This window comes from Lepidothrix coronata, unplaced genomic scaffold (genome assembly GCF_001604755.1).
Source record: "Lepidothrix coronata isolate B3197 unplaced genomic scaffold, Lepidothrix_coronata-1.0 Scaffold9, whole genome shotgun sequence".
Lineage (NCBI taxonomy): Eukaryota > Metazoa > Chordata > Aves > Passeriformes > Pipridae > Lepidothrix > Lepidothrix coronata.
In genome coordinates, this window is record NW_016690189.1 from 5,158,331 (window position 1) to 5,182,364 (window position 24,034).

Genomic DNA, 24,034 nt, shown 5'->3' on the forward strand with positions numbered 1-24,034 from the left:
AAACAGTAAGTAATGCTGCTACTGTTGATCCTAGTCAACAATAGGAGCTGACTAACGATTTGCTGATGCAGAGGACTCTTACCTCAATATGCCTACTTTGGACTAAAATTAGCCTGGGCTTCTCCTCTGAACATCCTCACTACATATAGGGTTTGAAGCAGCAGGAAGGACAACTACTCCACTAATATTTATATTCTGGACTGCAGGTCCCTTAATGATTTGCATCATATTATTCATTCAACACTTCTACTGATACTTGTCCTCGTGTTAGGTTTTAGACATGAAACCAAATCTTAGTTCTCTTTCCATATCTATTTCCAGCTTGTTTCTGTTCCTGCTGTGCCATGAGTTATGTTGCTGATCCTGTTACCTGAACCTCCTCCTGTCTCTGAGACCCATCACTAACAAAACAAGCTTTCATTGTGTTTGCATGAATTTCTGTGTGAGTGGCATGAAACTTTGTTATTGTGGTTGTAGCAGCTGGATGATTTGACCTGATCTTCCTGAATGTACTTTTAATGGAATAGAAAGATACACATAGTAATTTTTGAGAGTCTTTGCTTTGCTAGCAGATTTGGCCCTTTTATAACTAGAGACCGATCCCTGAGGAAAACTTCATCAGCAGGTTGGCGTAATTTCCTCTTTGTTGTAAAGAGACAGTCTGTGCCAGCTCTTGAACCTTCAGATGCAGATGGAATGGCTGAAGCCTTCTGCTATAGTTGTTTTATACAATTTTTCAGAACCCTGTTTTATAGAAGCCTTTTCAGGAGCTTTTACATTTAGAGAAGACATGCCTAAGTGGAGCTCATAATCCCTCAATAGCTATGAGGTAATGAATGATCAGTTGAAGAGGACACATTTCAAGCTTTCTCATTGATAATGTGCATGAAAAATAATGCTGACATCATCCAAATACAGGAAACATACCTCTTCTCATATCTCATCTCTTTTCTGTGCTTTCATGGTGTAGGGGTGGTGTTCACAAGTTCCAAATTTCAGTGGTGTTCCTACTCCAGGATATCCATGACTGCATAAATGACAGTTTGTGGGGCTTCCCAGGGAGAATGCATAACAGCTGAATTCTGTAACTCTACCCCATAATCAAAGGAGATGCTGACACCTTTCTCAGCAAGACAGAAACATTTTCAGCACTCAGATATCAACTTGTATAGTGGAGACACTACACTCCAGCAACACTGGCTATAGTCAGATGATGATAGACAGTATGCCACATGGCTGTAAAACATGGCTTTGTTTGCCCGAGTGGAAAGTGGCTTCACATAACAGTTCAGACATCAACATTCTCAGTATCTTCTTGATTGTGGGTGCCAGATATGTCATGCACAGTATCTGGGAAGATGTGATAAAACTTTCTATTCAAACCAGAAGAGTGAGGACTCAGTTTTCTCAGGAGCTATATGTTCAGAGATCCACATAATCTGCAAGGAATCAGGGCACCTAGAATTGTAAGGAATAATCTCAGTCTTGAAAAGACTAAATGGGATGAGAGGAATGTAGCTGCACATCAATGCCTTTAGTCTTTTGATAAAGACTGATGAACTACGCCATTTCCTTGGAGTCCTGAGTGGCACCACATTGGATCTTCTGAGACATTGAAAGAAGAGATCAGGGACAACTGATCCCTCGAAGAAGAGGCAACTGAACACAGGGCATGTAAAGAAAAAAAGAATACAGAGACAAGAGGAAGACTGGATTGATACAGAAAAAACAAGAGGAGTCACTAAGGAAATTGCAATAGGAAATATAAAAATGTATAAGCCATATTTTGTATCACACAAGAAGTACTCTATAGTGTGGACTGACAGCCTGCTGTTTTCAAAACTTTCTGTTAGCACATGTGTGCTGATAGATTCTGGAAGATTGTGGCCACTCATTGATCCATTTTTTCTCATTAGAGAAACTCCTGATTAGATCTTACTGTTAGTTTCATTCAAAGGCAATGTGTTCACGTGCAAAAAGCCCACCCTTCACAGAGAGAAGCCCACCCTTCACAGAGAACAACCCAGTAAGTGAGGATGAAAATGGACCCACTAGACCCGCTACAAAAGCACACTCTGGGACTGTATTAACACCAAGAACAATACTTGCAAGAAATTTTTTCATATCAGGAAAACATTTACATAAAAGTCAATGATATACGGCAAAGTATAGAAAAAGTCCAATGGCACATTTGTTGCACATGAAATTCATTGAAGTAACTAATCTTTTGAAATCTAAATGGAGAAATAAGTTTATGAAATATTGGCAATACTTTCTAACACACAAATAATTAAGATATCCTAAACTGGTCTGACATATACACTTCTGGCAACTGATGCTTATTCACTTTTGAGATGAAGGAGGCTTGTGTAAAGTCTGAATTAAACTGATAGATGAGGAATATATACATAAAAAATAATTATTTGACTTAGAAACAGTGATTGAGCTAGAATCCATATAGCATACAATTACTGAATGTATTTTTGCATAGTCTGATTTATCACAAACACTAACTTTGTATAACTTAAAAAAAATGCATCATGACTTGAAAGGAATTACTTTAAAAACACTTTTTATAATAGTTTTTCCTTTTAGTGGTGCAGGTAGTATATATATGTGGTGCAAACAGATGAACCTAAATGGGTTTAAAATACACAGGGGAGTCTAAATAACATGCTTAAAATACAGAAGAACTCCTTGCAATGAATGATAAGAATTACCCTCTAGGTATGAATCACAATAAAGAAAACCTGATTTTTTTTGTCGTATGTCAAGTGTTTGGTGGTTTGGGGTTTTTTTCTGCTGGGGCCAATTGATTATTGACAGTGTAGGAAGTGCAATTCGTGCATGACTTGGGAAAATCTGAGTTATTTTTCTAGATGAAAAATAGGTTATTATGTACTTTTATATAAACAGTATGTCACTTTTTCAGCAATTCTTAATATGCTAGTAATTTATACTTTAAAAAGTATTCTTTATCTGGAACATTAGTTTCCTGTTACATATATGTCTTACAGCATGAAATTGGATGGACACCATTCAAAGCCCATCAGGGCCTTCATCCAACCTGGCCTGGAAGGTTTCCAGGGATGAGCATCCATTACTTCTCTGGGAAACCCGCTCCAGTGTCTTGCTACCCTCTGAGTAAAGAATTTCTTCCTAAAATCTAACCTAAATCTCTTCTATTTCAAAATCATTTCCCCTAGTCCTATCACTATCTGCCTGTGTAAAAAGTTGCTGTCCCTCTTCTTTCATTGGCCCCTTCTAGGTACTGGAAGGCCGCAATGAGGTCTCTTCTCCAGGCTGAACAAACCCAACTCTCTCAACCTATTTTCATAGGAGAGTTGCTCCACCCCTCTGATCATCTTCAAGGTCCTCTTCTGGACCTCCTCTAAGAGCTCCTCTTGTGCTGAGGACACAGTGCCACAAATAGGGTCTCACGAGGTCAGAGCAGAGGGGCAGAATCACCTCCCTCGACCTGCTGGCCATGTTGCTTTTGAGGCATCCCAAGATACAATCGGCTTTCTGGGTTGTGAATACAAACTCTTGGCTTATGTTCAGTTTTCATCCACAAGTACACCCAAGTCCCTCTCTGCAGAGCTGCTCTTAGTGAATTCTTCTCCAGTCTGTACGAATGTCTGAGATTGCCCTCATCCAGGTGAAGCATCCTGCACTTGGACTTGTTAAACTTCATGAGGTTCTCATGAAGTAGCTGCTTTTATTTGTTTCCCCATTCATCTAACATATTTAGGTTTTCTCTTTTGTGATTTTTCTGTAAATTAGGGCTAGAGCCTGCCCATTTCTCTTTATACAACAGTGGGGAAGAAAGCATCTTTTAATTTTCTTTTTTCTTAAGGAGTAAAAGGAAGGTTAATGTATCAAACTTCAAATATCTTCAGTTTTCATTTCAAGTTTTGATCAGACTATTTTCAGCTCACCTCATGCTGGGCTCCCACTATATATTTAAGAAAACAATGCTTTACTCTTTCCTTTTAGAGTGGTCAAAGTAAGACTGAGGGGATTGGAATATAAATGAGGAAAAAGGGAAAAAAATTTGCCATTGCCTTGCAAAATCTTTTTATTTTCCTGAGAAAAACCTTGCAAAGTCATTTCCTTGCCAGCTTGAATGATGTTTATACTGCTGTCCAGATCTTGTTTCTGAAGGCGTTAGAAAAACAAATGAGTTCACAAAACACTGAGGTTGCATGTGAGGCAGTGCTGCGTGCTCAACCCTGACTGACCTGTGCCCAAGAGCTTTAATATGAGGCAGCTGCCTAAGAAAGAGCTTATTGCTACTTGCAGTAACATCCTCTGTATTTCAGAAAAAATAAAAATAGTATATGAGAATAAATCAGAACATTTTGGTACCTGAATTTCTGAAAGAAATTTGGATATTTTAAAGAGCCTTTGTAGAAAGTACATGTAGAGATTTAAATAAAATGTTACCTTCAGTTTGTTAAATTACCCTTCACCCAGAGATTTATCCTAAAGCCAAATAATATTTTATTTACATGGTTATTAAATGTCATTTCCCAAAGATATTTCTGTCTAAATTGCTAGTGAAACAGACAGCCTATCTTGTAATCTCCCCCCCAACATACAAGGATGACAAGATTATTTATGTTTACATGAAAAAACAAATGAATATAACATTCTGTGTGTAGTATTCCCACCATTTGTAATGAATGATTTCAGATATTACCTAAAAAATGTCAGAGACAGAAAAATGAAAGATTATGCAAAGGTCAGAGGATACACGATAGAGTGCAGCTGGTTGTCAGAGGGCTCAGTGTGCACAGTCCATCTCAACTGCACTGTTCTGGAATAAGATTATTCCCACAAAGAATGCACTGCAATGTTATACAAAAAGAGTAGTAGCATTTTAGAGATGTATATGCCTTAAATATTTTTGTCTGTGATAATTGCCCTAGTTAGAACAGCTGGGACCAGCTCATCACTGTGTGGGTGTAACCCAACACTGTGTATTCTATACCCTTCCATGCCATTTCCCAGAAACTGTTAACAATAGACCATTTACAGCAGCTGCCCAGAGCACGGCTGACACCTCAGGCTATAAACTGTGTGTTAAGAGGCCTGTGAGATAGGAGGATGCTCCTGTCCTCACACCCATTGTGGAATTCCCCGCCCTGAGGGAGGTACTGGGCATTCCTACCTGAACCTGAGGATATATAATCTTGGGGTCTTGGGACTTCTCTGTATCGCTCATGGGATCCAGAGAAGGACTGGAACTTGGACTGGACTGTGACCACCACTTTCAACCAGACTGAGACCACCACTCTCAACCGGACTGCAACTACCACTGTCAACTGAACCACAATCACCACTCTTGACCAGACTGCAAGAGCACTCCCAACCAGACTGTGATCACCACCCTCGACCAGACTGCAACAGCACTCTCACCAACAGGTTTTCCCTCTCCTTTTACTTTTGGACTCAGGGGGACCACGTGGGGCTCAGCACGGGGAGGGTGGCCCAACGAACACCACTCTGTTCATGCCCCAGGGTGCTGGGTTATACATCTGGGTTTTGTGGGTTAAAACCAATTTTTTTGTCTGTATAATTTTATTTATTGTATTATTTTTATTAAATTGTTATTCTGACTTATAATCTCTTTTGAGTTGGATTCATTTCCCCTGCCGGTTTACCTTTAAACTAGCACAATAATTTACTTAAAACTGTACTATATCCAGGCTAGTCTGTGACATTCTAAAATCCTTGGTGATAATGGCCAGTCTTCACGAACGAAGATTTGGGAAAGGTCATTAACCCTTCGAGCCTGCGCAGTGGATTTTTTAGGTGAGACACAGCGTGCGCTGAACTGAGCCCACCCTTTAATCCTGAGTTCCTCTGCCGGGGCCGAGTGAAACTCGGGCAGTGGCAGTGAGGGTCTCAGAACGTAGGTTTGTTTAGAGTGACCTTCTCTTAGATGGATTGCCTTACAGGGCTAACGAGCTCCATCTGCCCGGGGGGCCGGGAATCGAACCCGGTCGCAGCGGTGAGAGTCCTGCACCCTAACCACTAGACCACCAGAGGCCCCTTGGTGATACAATACTGGTATAAAACAGGTCTGATTCTCTCACAGAAATTCTAAATATGATATATTCCACATAAGTCTGCAAGACCTAAGTAGACAATATCCATTATGTTTTGCCCAATCACTCATTATAGAGTAATTTTACAACAGAACCTGAACTCATTCCAAAAAAGTAGAAATAATGAAATATAAAACTAGAAAGTCAAATTATTTTTCCATATGCCCAAGGAGAAAGATCTTTAGTACTGACCTAAGGAAAATGAACATTCCCTTTTCCAGCAGGAGCTAATGTGCATTCTTAAAAGCCTAGGGAAAAAGTCCACTTTAGATACCTATGCCTTTAAAATAAACAGGAATAATCAATTTTTTATCTAAAGTAGTAGTTTTTAAGAGGTTTAATATTGAATTTTAGGTTTAGAAGAATCTGTGTCCTTAAATCTTGGCTAAGTATGTATTTTGACATTCTCCAAAGTGTATGATTACTACATTTTTAGATTCTGTTTGTGTATCTCTGATTTTGTAAAAATAAGATATTAGCAGACAACAGTCATACCGTGAAAGAGATGGAAATTAAAAACTATCATCTACCACACTAACTAGACGTCTTTTAAAAACACCTATTTTTAATTTTCTTTTTCCCACAGGAACTTAATGAGTTTTCTACTTTAATGCTTCTTAAATATAGAGATACCATATATGACTCAGGATAGCCAATATCCTAAGTATTGATTATATTATGTGTTGCGTATTAATAGCCTATCTGTTTCAAGCCCATTTAAAAACTTGTTACAAATGGACTTAATGTTCAGACTGATATAAAATACAGTGAATGTAGACACTTTATACTGAAAGGTACAGTGTGCTTATGGAGGACCACTTGTTGAGTCAAGAAATTGTTAAATTAAAATCAAGATCAGCAGCTGACATCCGTTGTGACAAAGGAACATTTTTTTTTAATACCTAAAAGCATGGAACAAGACTTAATTGGGCCCTGACACAGTTCTTTCTTCCAAAAGATATAGAAGAAAATACATCTGGGAGAGAAAAGAAATATACTAGGTTGGCAGCAAAGTGTGAAATTATATCTCTATGTTTCTCTAGAGGACTCCAGAAAGTATGTAAGCTGTGAAAGCTGGCTTCCTCCAGTAGGAGAAAAGAGTATCTGGTTTCATCTGAGACATGAGATACATAAAAAGACAGGATTTGTGGTGAAATGTGTGTCAGAAAAGCCTTTATAACGAATTAATTGGCTTTAGAGAATGAAACCTTGCAGATTTAAATCAAATGTATATAGATGAAGTGCTTTTCCTCCTGTGTTTGCATGTATTTTATAAATATATCAACTTATGAATATTTTGGTGTTACAAGTGCTCCTATGTGCCTGTTACCTTACTTTAGCTCAAGTTAAAAGTGAATTACAGCCTAATAAAATATTGTTGAAGGTGTCCAGTGGATGATGTGTTCTAGTGAAAGCTGTCCCTGCCCATGGCAGGTGGGTTGGTCTAGATAAACTTCGAAGCTCCTTTTCAACCCAAATTATTCTCTGCTGCTTCATATGGAGTCTTATATGGATACTTTATAAGTATCACCGCATAAGTAGAATGTTTTCAAATCTCAGCATACACAAACATTGTTGAGAGGAGAGCATGAGATTGTTTCAACTTACTATGGCGATCCTTTTGATATTATCATACAGTTGCTGCCTTGTTAACCTCAGGGAAAATGCTGCCTTCAGTGTTGATTTTGGAAAGATTTTTGAGAATTCCATTTCCCTAAGGAATTTGCCCATTTCTTTCTATACGTGCAGCCATTTTTTCCTAAAAGGATTCCTGCCCTTTAGTTTAAATTGTCCTTATGTCTCCTCAAAGCTTGCTTTCAGCTACCAAAACTCCACCCTTTCTCTTTTATCCAGAGCAGCCATGTTCAAGTGAAGACAGGACTTTGAAAATTCCAATAAGCCCACTCAGGAGTAAGTTGGAGAGATTAACCAGAAACAGACTTTTGGAAACAAGTTGTGTTAACATAAATATGTAGACATGACCTGTGTGAATGGAAGTATTTACAAGATTGAGAATATGAGCTAACTTCATATTAGTTCATCCAAAGTACTTGTTTGTAAAGGCTAGAAATGAAAAAAAATAATACAATAAAGTAGAATTCTAGTCTTCTGCTCTTTAACAAAAATTAACTCTAATAATTTCTTCACTACATTGTATGTAAATTTTTATGAAAATAAGTAAATATATATTTTTTCAGATTAAAAAGCCTGAAGTGACAATACTGCAACTGATGTTTTAACTGCATGTGTCAATTATTTTTTACTTAATTTATTAATGTCTCCACACTAGAAAAACTGGTAGTGAGAAATAATTATATCTATAGAAAAGCAGATTAATCTAAAAATTAGCCTTTTATTTCTTACATTCTCAAAAAGGATTAAAAAGAGTAGCAATTTTAATAAATTACATGAGAAGTTTATTAAAATGGCAGAAATTTAATTAATGTAGGAAGTCAATAATTCCACCATATATAGAAGAAAGTATTAGTGTTCATATTTTATAAGAAAAATTGAGTTCTGATTGTGTTTTGCATACTAATTCTGGCTCTATTTATCTTACAGTTAACATATTGTTGCTACTACTTGTAGGGAAATCTTGATAAAAATGTGGTAAGAAATGTGTTCTGTAAAATAATCTAAATATAATGATCTACATTTGAACAGTTCAATTGCCTCCAATACCAGTTTTGAATAGATTAGAATTTATGACATAAATATGACATACTACTATTATTCAAAGCAAATATTATGCGTTATGTTCGTTCCTTTAATGATTTTCTCCCCCACTCTGGGCAATCTAGGAAATCTGTCCAATGACTTAATTATTTTCAGCAGAATTTTTGTACTAAATGCATTCTCCCAACAGTTTTATCTTAGATATAGCTCTGGTGAGAAGAGTCATAAGCTTTGAGCTGCAATATTCTAGTCCTCTATCTTCCTGTGTCTGGAGCCCAGCAAATTGGAAATGATTGCTAAAATCAAGCCATGTAATTAGACAGCATAACATCTAATATATTCCTTTTGTCACTTGGCTAGAAAGAGAATTTCAGTAAATGATATATTACACCACGAAAAAACTCTTTCAAACAAGCCTGTTAATGATGATAAATAAAGAACTTGTGCAAAACCAAGCAATTAATCCTTTGGAAGCTATCCATTGAAGTTGCTATTAAGGCATCAAGAAATGCAAGCACATACATAAACAAATTCTTTGGGAATATTCCACTTTAGATTAGTGTATTTTCTTGAAAAACCATCTGTAGTGAACTTCTTTCATATAATTTCTTATTCACTAAAATATTGCCTTTGTTCCAATAAAGGAACAATCAACAGTCATACATAGTGGTAAGAATCACTCAAAGAAAAAAATACATCATATCATGTGAGAATTTTAAATATTCAGAGACATTGCATTTTATTTTCAGAGAAGAGATATTGATTTATTTACTTGTGAAGCAACAGTATTTTTTGTTTCTGCTATGGTGACAGAGAAGATTGCAATATTCTGGCATTAATAATGCATTGGAAATAAAGGGGAATGGTAAGCAAAAATTTATGCTACAGCTTGTAAAAAATGTGAAATGTCAAAAGGTTACAGAAAAATACTCCCAGTAAACACTATTGTAAAGCAGTTTCTCAGTGTGCAGGCAACTAAGAAGATCAATGTCTCAGTAAGAGAGGATGGTGTGCATTGGTGTTTTCCGTGTTTTTTTTTATAGGTCCACGAAATTATTCCTTGTTTGTATTATGAGCTATGTCTAGAAGCATAAAAGAAAGTAAAAAATAGTTAAGCAATTTTTTATTGTGTAAACATAGAACAATTCAGATTCCATTTTATGGTCACATGGGTTGAAAATCCTTTGGATGTTTGCTTTCAATATAAATTGCATAAAATAACAAAAAATATAACTAAAGTATGCATCACAAAAAAGTATGGAAGACCTTTGCTATGTCTGGCACAAAATATGTATGGATTTCAAACAGTTTGGATTCAGGTTTTGATGAGTCACCCCACACTCCTTTTGGTAGATTGTTACGACTCCAAAAAATGCCATAAAATAAACTGATGTAGGTCACACAAATATTATCTGTAGGCAAAAATTTTTCCCTTTTTTTTTTTCTGTCATTTACTTGAACAAGAAGCGTAAAAATGCTATGAAGACTAAAGAGCTACTATGGTAATTGATTTTTGCAATAGGATAATAACATATCAGTGATTTAGTAGAAGGTAGTATTAAACCAAATGACCCTCAATTTTATGACACTATTGCGCTTTTTTTACCAAAATTAACTGTAAGAGTTTTCTAACTAATGCACTTTTAAGCTAAAATATAAACACTGCTTCGGGTGTGGATTGTATCAATAGTATATCATTCCTTGCAGTTTTAGACTAATTTTTTCATTTACAAGATATTTTTTAAATAAAGAGAAATGCCAAACATGGTGTTTTTCCAAAGTGAATGAATGAGAAGTCCAGAGCAGTAAGGACACAATAGACAAATTAATCAGTTCTATTATATTACAGCACAAGTTGTAACAAAAATGACAATAGAAGTGCTTAGAAGAGAGCATTGGTCATGACCATTGAGGATTTCCTTGTATTTGTCAGTACTGATAAAGGACAGTCTGAACACTGACTACTTATTTTTCTCCAAAGCAAGTAATTCTGTAGCAGAAAAAATAGCACTTAGTGAAAATAGCTGAAAAGGCATAATCACAAAATCACAGAATCACAGACTGATTGAGGTTGGAAGGTATCTCTGGAGGTCATTTAGTCTAACCCTTTGCTCAAGCATGGTTACCTAGACCCAGTTGCCCAGGATCACGTCCAGGCAGTTTTTGACAGTAAGAAGACTCCACAGCCTCTCTGGTCAACCTCTGCCAGTGTTAGGTCATCTTCACAGCAAAAACGTTTTCTGATATTCAAGGTGCACCTTAAGTGCTGTAGTTTGTGTCTTTTGTCTCCTGTCTTGTCACTGTCTTCTTTACACCCTTCTTTTAGATATTCAGACACTTAAGGCCAAGACCTCTCTTGAGCCTTGTCTTCTCCAGACTAAATTGCTCCAGCTTCCTAAGCCTTTCCTCATAGGAGAGATGCTCCAGTCTTTGTGATTCTTTGCTTCACTCTGTTCAGTGCCTCCATATATCTCTCATACTAGGGAACTCAGAACTGAGAGAATAGCTGGAGAGTATTCAAAATATATTCTCTCAATGAAATATCTAATGCATATTTAATTATCCAAATGGTTAATAAAATCAATATCTGTAGTCTTTGTGTTTATTAAGAGACAAGTCTTCCTGACACATCTCTTACAGAGAGTAATACATACAAAATTAAATTCCTAACACACTAAACTTGTAAATAATATTAAACCATTTTTAACCAAGGAATTGTACTGTTGTGGTTTAATCTCCATATATTATCAGCTAATTTGCATTTAAGAGTAATGGGTTAAATAGAGCCAAAGCAAAACAGACATCTCATCAGGTTCTGTATTACATAGCCACAAGCACAAAATCTGAGTGTCTGCAGAATCTGCTGTGAAAAAAATACATCATACTGTGTCAGCAGGGGATTGAAAACAGTGGAAATAAGTGTTTAAATTTGAAGGTTATAAATATTTTTGCTCTGACTCTAAATTCAGTAGATTGGGGTTATTGATAGGAGCAGACAGAGAGATTCACAACTAAAAAAATAATAAAGAGGGGGGAATAACTGTGTCCTTTTTTCTTTTTTTTTTTTTTCATGTGCGTATGGGTTAATGAGTAGCCTTTCAACACTCTTTTCACAAGAGAAATACAGAAATCTATGAATCCTTTGGGCCAACAACACTGGATAAAATCTATGTTAAACAGTAAATGCAGAAAAGTACTTAGTATTCATCATGCTTATGTACAAGACTTTTTTAACCATTGTTTTTCTGTCAAAAGGTAATACTTTTCTTCAGAGTGTATAAGCAGATTTATTTTGAATATTTTCTTTCTCAGAACGACTGTTGATTGCACCAAGTTAAATGACAAACATATTGCCTCACTACAGGTACCACATCTGAGAAAGGACTACAGTCTGAAAAGTTTTACCTTCTGTGGGAATTGATTTAGAGAGTCTATCTTTCAAGTGATTGTTGTATCTGTGAGGTAATGGGTCATCTTGTTGTGATTAATTCTGTATTTAGGGCTCAAGAAAGAAACATGCACTCAATTATTTTCATATACATTGAAACCTTAACTCTGGAGCAAATCCTTGGCACATCTGGTAATTGTGTAAACAACACCTGGTACCATAATAACATATTCTTATATGTTGTCAGTGTAGGCTGAATGGCTTTCAGCCAATCTGGCAATAATATGTGGTGCTGACGCTCTACAGTTTTACAATATTTTTCCTTTCTGTCATGTACTAACAGTCATATGGACTATAAACAAATATTTTGTAGAAAAAAATTATATTTTTAGCAATAGATTTTATTGTGTATGACTGTGATAAAGTATACTTGTATAAAGTAACATTTTGCTCCAGACCAGATAATTTAGATAGTCATAAAGGTATTAAATTGTGGCTAAAGTATGTGAGAAATTTTGTCTGAATTAATATAAAAATGTTCTCCAACACTCATGTGAAAAGTGTTTGTCCTGCCACGAACTGTAAGCCATGCTGCTCATTCTCTAGAATATAATATAATGTTCATATAAGTTCATTACAAAGAATATAAGACAGTAATTATAAACCTCTTGTCTTTGCATACATATTTTTTAAATTGTAGAAAATTGCATGTGTATATTGGAGAAGAGATATAAGAAGCTTATAAGAAGGATTTATTAAGTGAATGATGCTTTTATTGGGACTGTGTAAAAGATGTAGAAGCCTGGAAACTTCATAGGTTTTAACCATGCTGTGTAAATTTTTGGGATTTCTGTTTTGGCAGTCAAAAAGAATTTCAAGGAATAGTAATATAATGGCCAGTCTTCACGAGCGAAGATTTGGGAAAGGTCATTAACCCTTCGAGCCCGCGCAGTGGATTTTTTAGGTGAGACACAGCGTGCGCTGAACTGAGCCCACCCTTTAATCCTGAGGTTCATCTGCCGGGGCCAAGCAAACTTGGACAGTGGCAGTGAGGTCCCCAGGACGTAGGTTTGTTTAGAGTGACCTTCTCTTAGATGGATTGCCACACAGGGCTGACGAGCTCCATCTGCCCGGGGGGCTGGGAATCGAACCCGGGTCGCAACGGTGAGAGTCCTGCACCCTAACCACTAGAACGCAAACTGTAGAAGACAAAAATATTTTTAGAGTGCTTTTTTAATTTAAAATATCAAGCTAATCCATTGTTTAGGATAGAAATTTTAATACTTGTTTATATAAATGTTGAAGTATTCTCCTTTTCTCTCTTTTTCTGCTTTAAGGTAAAAGTGAAGCTTCAAGCAGATGACTGAATTTAAGCTTATTTCATTGGGGTTTTTTTTTGGCCTAGAAGTAATTTCTCAGTTTGATAAAGTATTTTTACACAGACTTATAAACAATTTAACTGTCGAAGTTCAATTCAATCATCTTGTCTTTTAGATAATTGTATTAAGGACTGTCGATTTTGCAAACCTCTGATTTTAAGTAGGATGAGATGTTGTGATAAAGGACAAACACATTGATCTGTATATCACCTTTGTCTTCAATTAGATGACTTTTCTCTTAATTATTTGTAACTGTTCTTCAAACATGATCCAGTTTTAATGAGCACAAATTGCATATTTTTTCTTGTTTATTTCCTGAAGTCAAGCTTGAAAAATTTGTACTTAAGCTCTAAAAAGAATATTTCAGATATTTTCAAGTCCTATACAAATACCTCAGTTCTAAATGACCTACTCTGCACTACTTGGATAGCATCTGGAACACATGAAGACCGTTGCACTGTAGGTTCCCGTGCTCTAATTCTAGAAGACAAATCTCATTCACAGGAAACTCTTTTTGGTGAGACAGTGATAGAAAAAACAGCAGAATTAAATTAAACATGGGGATATTCACAGAATCATAGAATTGTCTGGGTTCCAATCTGAGAACTTTCATCTGCTTCCAAACCCTCTGCCATGGGCAGGAATGCCATTCCCTAGATTGGGCTGCTCAAAGACCCGCCCAATCTGGCCTTCCAGACACAGTGAAACTTTCTCTGAAACATATTCCTAGTGTTTTTTTCAGGTAACAATTGCTGAAATAACCCACACTGATGAAAACCCTTTTGAAGTGGATGATGTGTCAAGTAGAGTTTGTTGTGGGTCTAGTTCTGTTAAATATTTTAAAAAATTACTTGCATAATGTAATAAAAAATATCCCATTTCCTGACAACTCAAAACAATGGAGGTCATCAAGTACACACTAGGACAAACACACAGAGATTAGAATGTTTTTTATTAGGGATACATGCATTTACAAACAAATTATGTGAGTGAACTTCTATACCTGACACAGAAATAATTAACCGTATAAATACAAGCTGGCAAATTACTTCTTTATCTTTAGTGATTTCTGAAGACGATATAGAACTGTATGAAGGGGGGTGTGTGGAACAGGAAAACGTGTGAAAACAATCATTTTACTTTGGTTGTGATTGGAAAGGCATTAAGCCTAGTTTTTTCAGAACTGCTGTCTAAAATACTAAAATAAATACTAAATAGAAAGAGGTTAGAGAAAAGTAATAGGAAAAAAATAAATACTTCACCTGCAAATCATATGATGAAAGTTGGTCTGGTTTACCTTCTTACCAGAAAACTGCGAGAAGATAAAATGATTTTCAAACACATCATAGGCCAAGGAGAGAAAAGAAAGTGGCCTTCTCTATAACTGAGATTAATAGAACAAGAACAAATGTGCTGGATTAAAAAGGTTCAGAAAATTAAAAACTCCCAAAAATCCCAAACAAAAACCAAGAACAAGGGTATTGAAGCATACTAACAGTCAGTTCCTTAGAACAGATTAAATAAAAGTAGGATATTCCTAACAGTTAAACAGCAGGAAACTTCTTATATCAGCTCCTAAAGTATTTTTTGAGAGATATTGTTCTTTCTGTGAGAAAATGTGAGGTTGTTCATATTTAAAAAAAAGTATTCCAAGTAGCTCTTCCCTTTAAAACTGCTACAGAGAGGTGCAGAAGCTGGCACAGACAAAATGTTCTTGTAATCTTCAAATGTTTAATCAGTTTACCATTTGATGGTCACTAGCTCTTCAACGTTTGCTGGCGACTAACCAATATAATACATCAGAAAATTACCATGTTTAACTTTAAGACAGCTTGTCAATCACAATGCACAAAGTCCAGCCAGCTAGACTTCAGTCAACATATAAGTATTGTGGATTCTGGAGCCCAGTTCTTTTCAAACACTGTGCTGGGTTATTTTGATTTGGTAGGTCTTTTATTTGTTTGTTTATTCATTCATTTGGTGTTTGTTTATTTTGGGGTTTTTTGTTTCTCTTGAGTGGCTGGGTTGTTTTTTTTTTTTATATTTCTTTCTAATTTACAAATTTGTTTCCATGTTCTGATCAAAATGAAATTTTTTGCAAGTTCAGATGTCAGGTCTCCTGGAAGCCCCATTTTCATGTCACATTGTTAAGCCTTATTGTTTTAAATACAAGATGACATTTCTAAACTAAGTTCAATGACTTTCAAAGAAAATTTCTCCCAGCAATGAAAGAAGACTGAAAATTTTATATATATATATTAATATAAAAACTCTGAAAAATCTAATGCTGCTTTTCTGCTGGAGTTTTATCTAGTGCTAAAACATTACTAAAACATACTTTATTAATTAAAAGTCATGACTTGAGTAGGATTCAGTTTTATCAGCTATTTAAAATGAATGCAGATTTCAATGATCTATTTTTTTGCATAAAATCTTTGTGTCCTTTTCAGAGCTAATTGTGAATAGATTTCAGAAATTAGAATAATAGAGGAAGAACTTTTGTAAATTAAAATGACAAAGCATAATATAAACATAACACATATCAAGGTTCCAACAAATTACAAAATTAAATTTAGTAATACTTTACTAAATGAGTATTACTATTGAACTAGTAATATCTATTTTAATTAAAATAATAATGAGAACTTCCCTGGTGCCAAACCTTCAAGAACTTCAAAATCACTGTGGACAAGTGATGATGATGTTGGTAGTGGTCTTTGTTTTTAAGTAATCAGAGAAGCATACCATTACAGCCATGTTAACATCTGAATTTCTTATTTGCTTGCACAGAATATTTCACAATCAATATCTCCTCCACTTCCCAGATTCCATTTTTACCAATATATCTTGATAAAATAGGAATGATCATGAAGACAACTAAAAGATTGTGAAGTAACAACCGATTATAAAAAAAAGTGCTCAATGTTATTTTTAGACTTTCAGTAAACATTCAAGTAAAAAAAAGCAGTATAGTTTTGTCTGAGACAGAAATTTCCAGTAATGTATATATCTAGTGGCTTAATGAACATATTATTTGCTATTCTTAACCAGTAGCACATTTTCATCACACATGAAGAAATGTATTAGTACTAGAAAAAAATGAAATATATTAATTATTTTTATTTTTTCTGTAAAAACAACCCTGACTTAAACAATAGTCACAATATAAAGCTGTGAAATTGTAGATTGTTTCTAGACTATTAGAATAGCTGGAGTTTAAGGAAAGGCCACTTAATCAAACCTTGAAGCAAACTATATTTGTTTGACAAAAAGTTGGGAAAAAAAATCCAGAGAAATAAGTAAACAAACAACAAAAAAACAGCCAACAAAACAAAAACCTACCAACCTAACTAAAAGCTCCAACCAACTTATTTGCAGTGTATTCCAGTGTTAAATGTGTTTGCCATTAATGCTTTTTGTAAAAGGAGCAATTCTCACTTCTTTCCTGTTCTTCTTCCTCCCTTCCTCCTGCCATGGAGTGTTGCCTCCTCAATTCTGTTGTTAGAGTGACCCCTCTGAGATCTGAGTATGCAGGAAATCTTTTATTTCTTTTCCCCCCTATGGTGTGATCTAAGCTTACCAGGCGGAATTAATTCATGAAGGGATCAGATAAGCACATTATCGAGCAACAGAGCTGAAAGTAATATACGGATGAGAATAAAAAAGGAAACACGGAAAAAGGACTGGTTTATCCAGTGAGTTGTTGGATTTTCTCAACTATATCACTGCTATACAATTAGCTTATTTTTTGTTTTATATATATGTAAAAATGTATATATGTATAAGTTGTTTTTATGCTTCATATTAATGGAAATTGTATATTGAAACCAGGGGGAGGAAAAAAGCAGCATTTTAGAACAATTAATATGTTTTTGCTTTTACAAGTATTTAATCTGCAACTGTTGGCACTGATAAAAACAAGAGAGAAAAGACACCAAGAGAACCTGAAAAATATTTTATGCTTTTTAAGGGGCATTATTTTTTTTAAGAAAGAAAAAAGAATGTTTTATTATTGCATATTTTAAAAGCCTTTTTAATGCACAACCAGGAAAGCTCCCATTTCCTCAGTAGGCAAAAAGCACCTGTTGATGATCTGCAAGTCACCTCTTTCTTAAGAGCAGCTTAAACATCTATGATTTCTTCTCTCTTTGTACAGCTCCACACAATGGACTAGGAAATAGACAAATCCACAGAATTCCAGTCTGCTTTATAGAATCTGAGAGCACACAGCCAACTGTAACAGCAATAGAATATTAAAAAAAATGAGTGAAAAAGATATTAAAAGACAAAGCAGGGAACCAAATCTGTGACAATTATGGAGATGCAAACTGAAGAGAGAATGTTTCTTGTTCAGACTAGAAAGCTGAAAAAATTATTATTAGACAATTATGCTGGCAGTTGTTTTACCATATTCAGGATTTAGTAAACTTAACCTTCTTTAGGCAAAAGCTCTTCTAATATATCAGAAATTATTCAGTTACAATTTACCCATTACATTTCCCCCTGTCTTTGTAATTTCCATCACAGTCAGCCATTAACCTAATTGTACAACCACTGCCAATTCACTTCTATGTAATAGTTAAAGGCCAGGAAGATCATGTTCTTTCTCCACAGTCACAGAAATTAATAGCACTACCCTATTCTTCGCATTTTTGAAGAAGAAAAAAAATTGTAATTTACTTTCTAGATCTTTGTTTTTTCTTCTACATAGAGGTTTTCCCTTGATGTTCTCTCCTCTTGGAGAGGTATTAGTTTTTTGTTACTATCTGCAACAGAAGTATTTATGAAAAGTACATGTACTCACTAAAAAATACACTCTAAAAACGAAATTTCTATGATCATTTAGTCTTTAATTTCTTTCACCCTTAGGAATGTTTCTGTTACTGTCTTTATCTACTGTCAGTTCTTCCATATTAATTACCTCTTCAGCAGTCTAAGATATGAAATTCTAGTGTTCAAGGGTGTAGTACTCTAGCAAGAAGAGTACCTGAGCATGCCATAAGCATGACCATGTAACTCCAGGGACCAAAAAAAAAAATAATCTTGTAGTTTCAGGCTTATTCAGATATTCTTTTAAAAAATAACAATTTTCTGGAAATTATTTTACCATATAATGACATTCAGCCTATCAAAAAATCAACTGAGAGTGAATTGAATATGCAATTACTTTTTTCCATAACAGAAGTTATAAAGAAAGCTCCAGTTGACAGGCAACTATTTTATAGAATAATGCTGTTCTTTGCAAGCTGAGTGTTATATATATTTTTCTCTGCTCATTGAGTGCAGTTTCCTGCCACTGAATAACTGAGCTTAATTTCTCAATGTCAAACCATTGCTGTTACCTGCATTTCATGCCAGCTATCAAATAAGACAATTTGTTTTGCAGAAACTGTGTACAATATTTTACTGAAAGAGCAAGTTCTATATTCTTACTAAAAATGAATATGTACATATTAATATATACATATTAAAAATAACTATGCTCCGTTTAGTCAACATTTGTTAATTAGGAAATGACCTTTTTGATAACATTTTTTTTCTCTCTAACACATAATATTTAGTCTCTTTCGTCTAGTGATTGTTACTCCAAAAAATATTTGTCCCCCTAGTAATTTATAAGTGTTGGTATGGTAAAGTTCACATTTATTGGTTGTTCTAAAGGGATGAAGTCTCTACAAACTACTCTCAGGTTCTTACAGCCCAAGAACCATGTTCAGAAACAAGAGATTTTAGGATCATTTCACTTCCATAAACAAATCTTGGAAGGTAATTCCATAATACAACATCCTAGTCCGCAATTGTTAAAATCTAAAGATGATCTACAAAACACAGAGGAATAAGTCTTTAAACCATTTGCACTAAGTTCTGGCTTATTATATGTCTTCTTATGTATTAAGTAAACAACCTAAGAACTAAAAACTACTGAATTAACATTACTAGTACTTTAAGATTTGAAATATTAGATTAGATACTGATGTCAGAATAATTCAGATTTCCCATTTGTTCTTATGCAGATTTTCAGTAATGTTTCCGTAATTTATTATCGTTAACAATGATTTTATCATTAAGTTGCAGAATTTTTCTAAAATCAGAAATATTAAAAAGGAGTTTTCTTTTACATAGGGAGTTTTAAGTTGGGAGATTGCATCTGCACCGAAATTGCATTCAGTAATCATAGCAAATTCCCTCCGAGTTCTGAACCTGAAGCATATGGAAGATTGCATCAGGAGATCAACCCTTTCAGATTACAATAGTTTATGATGGTCATCTGCACTTTAATCAGATATAAAGGATTTATTCCTGAAATACATCAAGAAGCACTATCCTCACTTCCTGAGATGCATCAGAGAGTTTATAGCCAATCAATTAAAATATGTTGCGCATTTTTGCTTTGTATATCTTCTTTTCTGGTGTATACAATACATGGATATAGGTGTCGATGATTTTATTAGCGACTGTATATAAGCCTATCAAAATAGAAAGTAGAAAGTGATTTCATATATCAAATCCTCTTTGTCAAATGTTTAACTCCTGAGCTCAACAAAAAGATGAATTTATGTTTACAATAGATACAGAGTATTATTTTATGCAAAATGTAGTGCAATGCAATACCATCAGATACATAAAACAGATCATGTATTGTCGGAGACTAGGAAAACTGCATGATTTGAAGTTACAAAGACTTGTCATATTTCTTCTTTTGACCGGAGAGAGCATGAATTGGAATTAGTTTCATCAGGCACAAAGACTGAATAGCAAAATTCATCACCTGAATAAGTATGTCTCATATTCCTGACAATTAAGTACCAGACTGATATTGCCAAAATATTCTTATATTGACAATTATTTCAGGAAAATTGTTTTCTCTGTTGAATTATAATAACTTTTTTTATTCATACACTAATAGTAAATCAAGTGTAAGTGAAATTCAATGGACTAGAAACAACTGCTTGTCAGCAGATTGCTGACAGTGACTTATTTAGTTCAATTACTGGAGAAAATAAATTTTTAACAATACTAAGAATGTATTTACAAACCATTTTATCTGAAGAATGAGCTAGTACTAGTAGACAGGAAAGGTTTCGAAAAAATAATACAGAGCAGAAACATGTCTCCATCACCTCATTAAAAAATTCCCTGCATTGGTGGCCACAACCACTAGAGGCTGAATAACTCATGATACTTATTAACACTAAATATATGCTTGGTTCCTAAGTGATCCTTACCTTTTCTTCATGCAATAAATTATTTTTCACATTTTAACTTGTTCTCTTTATCTGAACCATAAATGTACATAATAACATCTTATTAGCTTTTGGGCTCAGTTTTCACAGAAGTTATTAACATCTGCTTCAAAAAGGTATAAAGGTATAGTGCAATAATCAATTTACAGTAATCTGGATGGACTAACTAGCATCATCATAATATTAGATCTGTGGTTACAATTTCCTAATAGTTTGGTACAGTAGGGGTATTTTTTTCTTCAGAGACTTTTCTGTCTTTCAATTTATTGATGCTAATATTAATACACATTAGTACTTTTATTATTCTAAGTTTTAGTATTTCATTATGATGATTTCTACTTTGTTTATGAGATTCAAACAAAAGCTTATTTGGTCACATTCCCTAAAGTTCCAAGTATGAATTCTATTTCCAAAAGGTGTTTACAGACAGAATCATAGAAGAGTTTGGACTGGAAAGGACCTTAAGAGACTTTCTAATCCAACCCATATGCCATGGGCAGGGACATCTTTCACTAAATCTGATTGCATAAAACCTCCTCCAATCTGACCTTGAACACTTCCAGGGATGGGACATCTACAACTTCTCTGGCAACCTGTTTCACTGTATCACTACCCATATCACAAAAAATTTCTTTAGTATACCCAAACTAAACCTATCCTCTTTCAGTGAAAAATCATTTTTCCTTGTCCTACCTGTACAGGAGTTGGTTAAATGCTCTCTGCACCTTTCTTATAATCATCTCTTTATAAATTGAAAGGCTGTGATAACATCCCCCTTAAGGCTTTTCTTCTACAGGAAGAACAACCCCAGCTCTCTTAGCCTGTCTTCATAGGACAGGAGTTCCAGTACTTTGATTGTTTTTGTAGCCCTACTTTGGACCCTCTCTAAAACATCCTTGACTTTCTTGTACTGGGGAACCCAGTACAAGGAAAAGTCTTTTAATAAGCAATAATCCCTGGAATATGTAACCAACACTGAAAGTGCTTCTTACTGCTCTCATCAGATGCAAAAATGGTAATTTTTAAATTATTCATAAACTTTCTTTCTCCTTGAGGCAATATCTGACCCACAAATATGTAAAGGATGAAAAATGTCTCTCTTAGAGATAAAAGAAATGCTGATTTACACAGCATTAATTTAGTTCAGTAAATTAATGTTTTAAGTAAGCATTTTACATATTATATCTAGTGTAAAGGACTGATCAAATAGATATGCTTTCTCTAACCTGTCTAGCAAAATAGTAAAATAGGTACATTGATGAAACTGGTTTTACTGAGGCTTATTTCACAAAAGATATTCAGCATCATGTAAATGGCCAAGCTTTGACAAGACAGCTTTGTTGGCCTTGTGCTTAATTAACTGTTTCTATGTCACTTGATTATTTCAGTTAAGGTTGCCCAGTTTTTGATTTCTGCTTTAGAAAAAAAACCCAACCAAGCAACTAAAATCCCCAAACAAAAGAAAAAAAAGGGAGAACTACATTTGCTTAAGTTGCAAATCCAAAAATGAAGCAGATATTTTAGACCCCTTTTCATTTGCCATCCTGTCACATCTAGATTTGAAAATTTGAATTCTTGCTTTAATGATATCAAGTTATAAAGAGAACAATTTATTTTCTATTCCACTTCTGTATTTCCTCTATATAGAGGTTTTGTTTTTTGGTTTTTGGTTTTTTTTAACTTATGACTTAGATACTACCAGGAACAAATTAAATGAAGTAATACATTTTGAAAAAGATTTCAGAGCCTCTCCCATTGAAGATATCAGTCATTTTAATACATAATTTTAATAACAATGCTTACTAAATAGATAGGTTTCTGTTTTCTTATAGTGATTTGCTTTAACATTTAATATTCCACTTACCTTTTAATCTTGCCAAATCTAACAGCTATTTGAAGGGCTTGACAGTAAGCATCAAGGTCACACAATAAAATCCAAGCTACAGCTGTTTCACCAAAAAGAGTCTGCAGAGAAAAAAAGAAATTTTTCAAAATACTTTTCCCCCCTCTTTCTTTTTACACAGTGGTTCACATTACAAAATCATTTTACTGTGTACAAAATAGCTAAATTTGGTCAGGATAACATTCCTTATCTGATGTTAACATGGGTTGATCCATATACTGTGAATGAGTAATTCAAGGGGAAGAAAAACTTTTCAGAGAGCAAATGAATATTCTAGGGACAGAACTACATCATTTGCATTCCTTATATGTGGTGACTGTTCAGGGAGAATTCATACATAGACTCATTGCCTCAGTGGAGCAGTGACATTTCCATATGCAAAAGAACAAGGCAAAATTTCAATGATTTTTTTTTCAAACTAGAATAGAGAAAATCAATAGTTGTATATTATTTCTTATTTCTCATCTATGTAATGAAGTGTTTTAGTGGTCTAGGTGACACTTGCAAACACTTGCACACAGTCCATTTTCAATGATAAGAGAATGATAGAATTATGATCTGAATTATGAATGGTTTAGGTTGGAAGGGACTTTTAAAAATCGTCTAGTTATTTCTTGCCAAATTGCTGATTTTTAATTTCTTTTCAAGAATAGAAGTGAAATTTGAGGTTGTTTTTGTGAACAAAAAATGCTTTTGCTCTATAGCTGGGAAGGACCTAGACCGTGGAATGACACAGTAATCACAGAAAGTTATGAATTAAGCTGCCCTTAATGGCTTCTCATTTATTAGTAGTTGCCTTTCCAGTAAAACAAGTTTCCTTAGGTTAAATATGTCATGCAAACATACCATACATACAGTCACACAGAACCCATGAAACACCACTGTCTTCTCTTTAATAAATGTTTTCTAAATTGCAGGGTTTGAAAACTATTTTTATTGAAAAATGGGGGCATAATGCATAAAATTATCTCATTCCATAAGATGACAACCAATTCAGGGAGAAATGTATTTATTTTCTATCAGCTCAAATCAAGCAAAAATGTTTAGCTGAAATATTACATCTCAGGCTGCTACCCCCAGTCATAGAACACATCAAGCTTTAATTTTCTTTTTGAAAACTCTTTATACTGACAAACCTGAATTTTTAGTAGATATAAAAATATACTTCTAAATGTATATTGAAAATATTCCTGTAAATAGGATTTTTAGAGGAAATGTCGCTTCAGAAATTTTTTTTTATGAGACAAATATATATCATCCAAACAATAAAACAAAATCCATAGAGAGAAGTGCTATAACAAAATTTACTGAGTGGTCTAGGACTATAGTCA

The 24,034-nt window shown here is 34.5% G+C and overlaps 1 protein-coding gene across 1 annotated transcript in view; it reads right to left on the reverse strand.

Moving 5' to 3' along the window:
• Positions 1-24,034, reverse strand: part of MGAT4C (MGAT4 family member C) — a 344,696-nt gene that overhangs the window by 234,846 nt on the left and 85,816 nt on the right. The window contains exon 2 of the mRNA XM_017804501.1: positions 22,665-22,765. The gene's annotated coding sequence lies outside the window, so the exon portion shown is untranslated. The remainder of the gene's footprint in view (positions 1-22,664; positions 22,766-24,034) is intronic.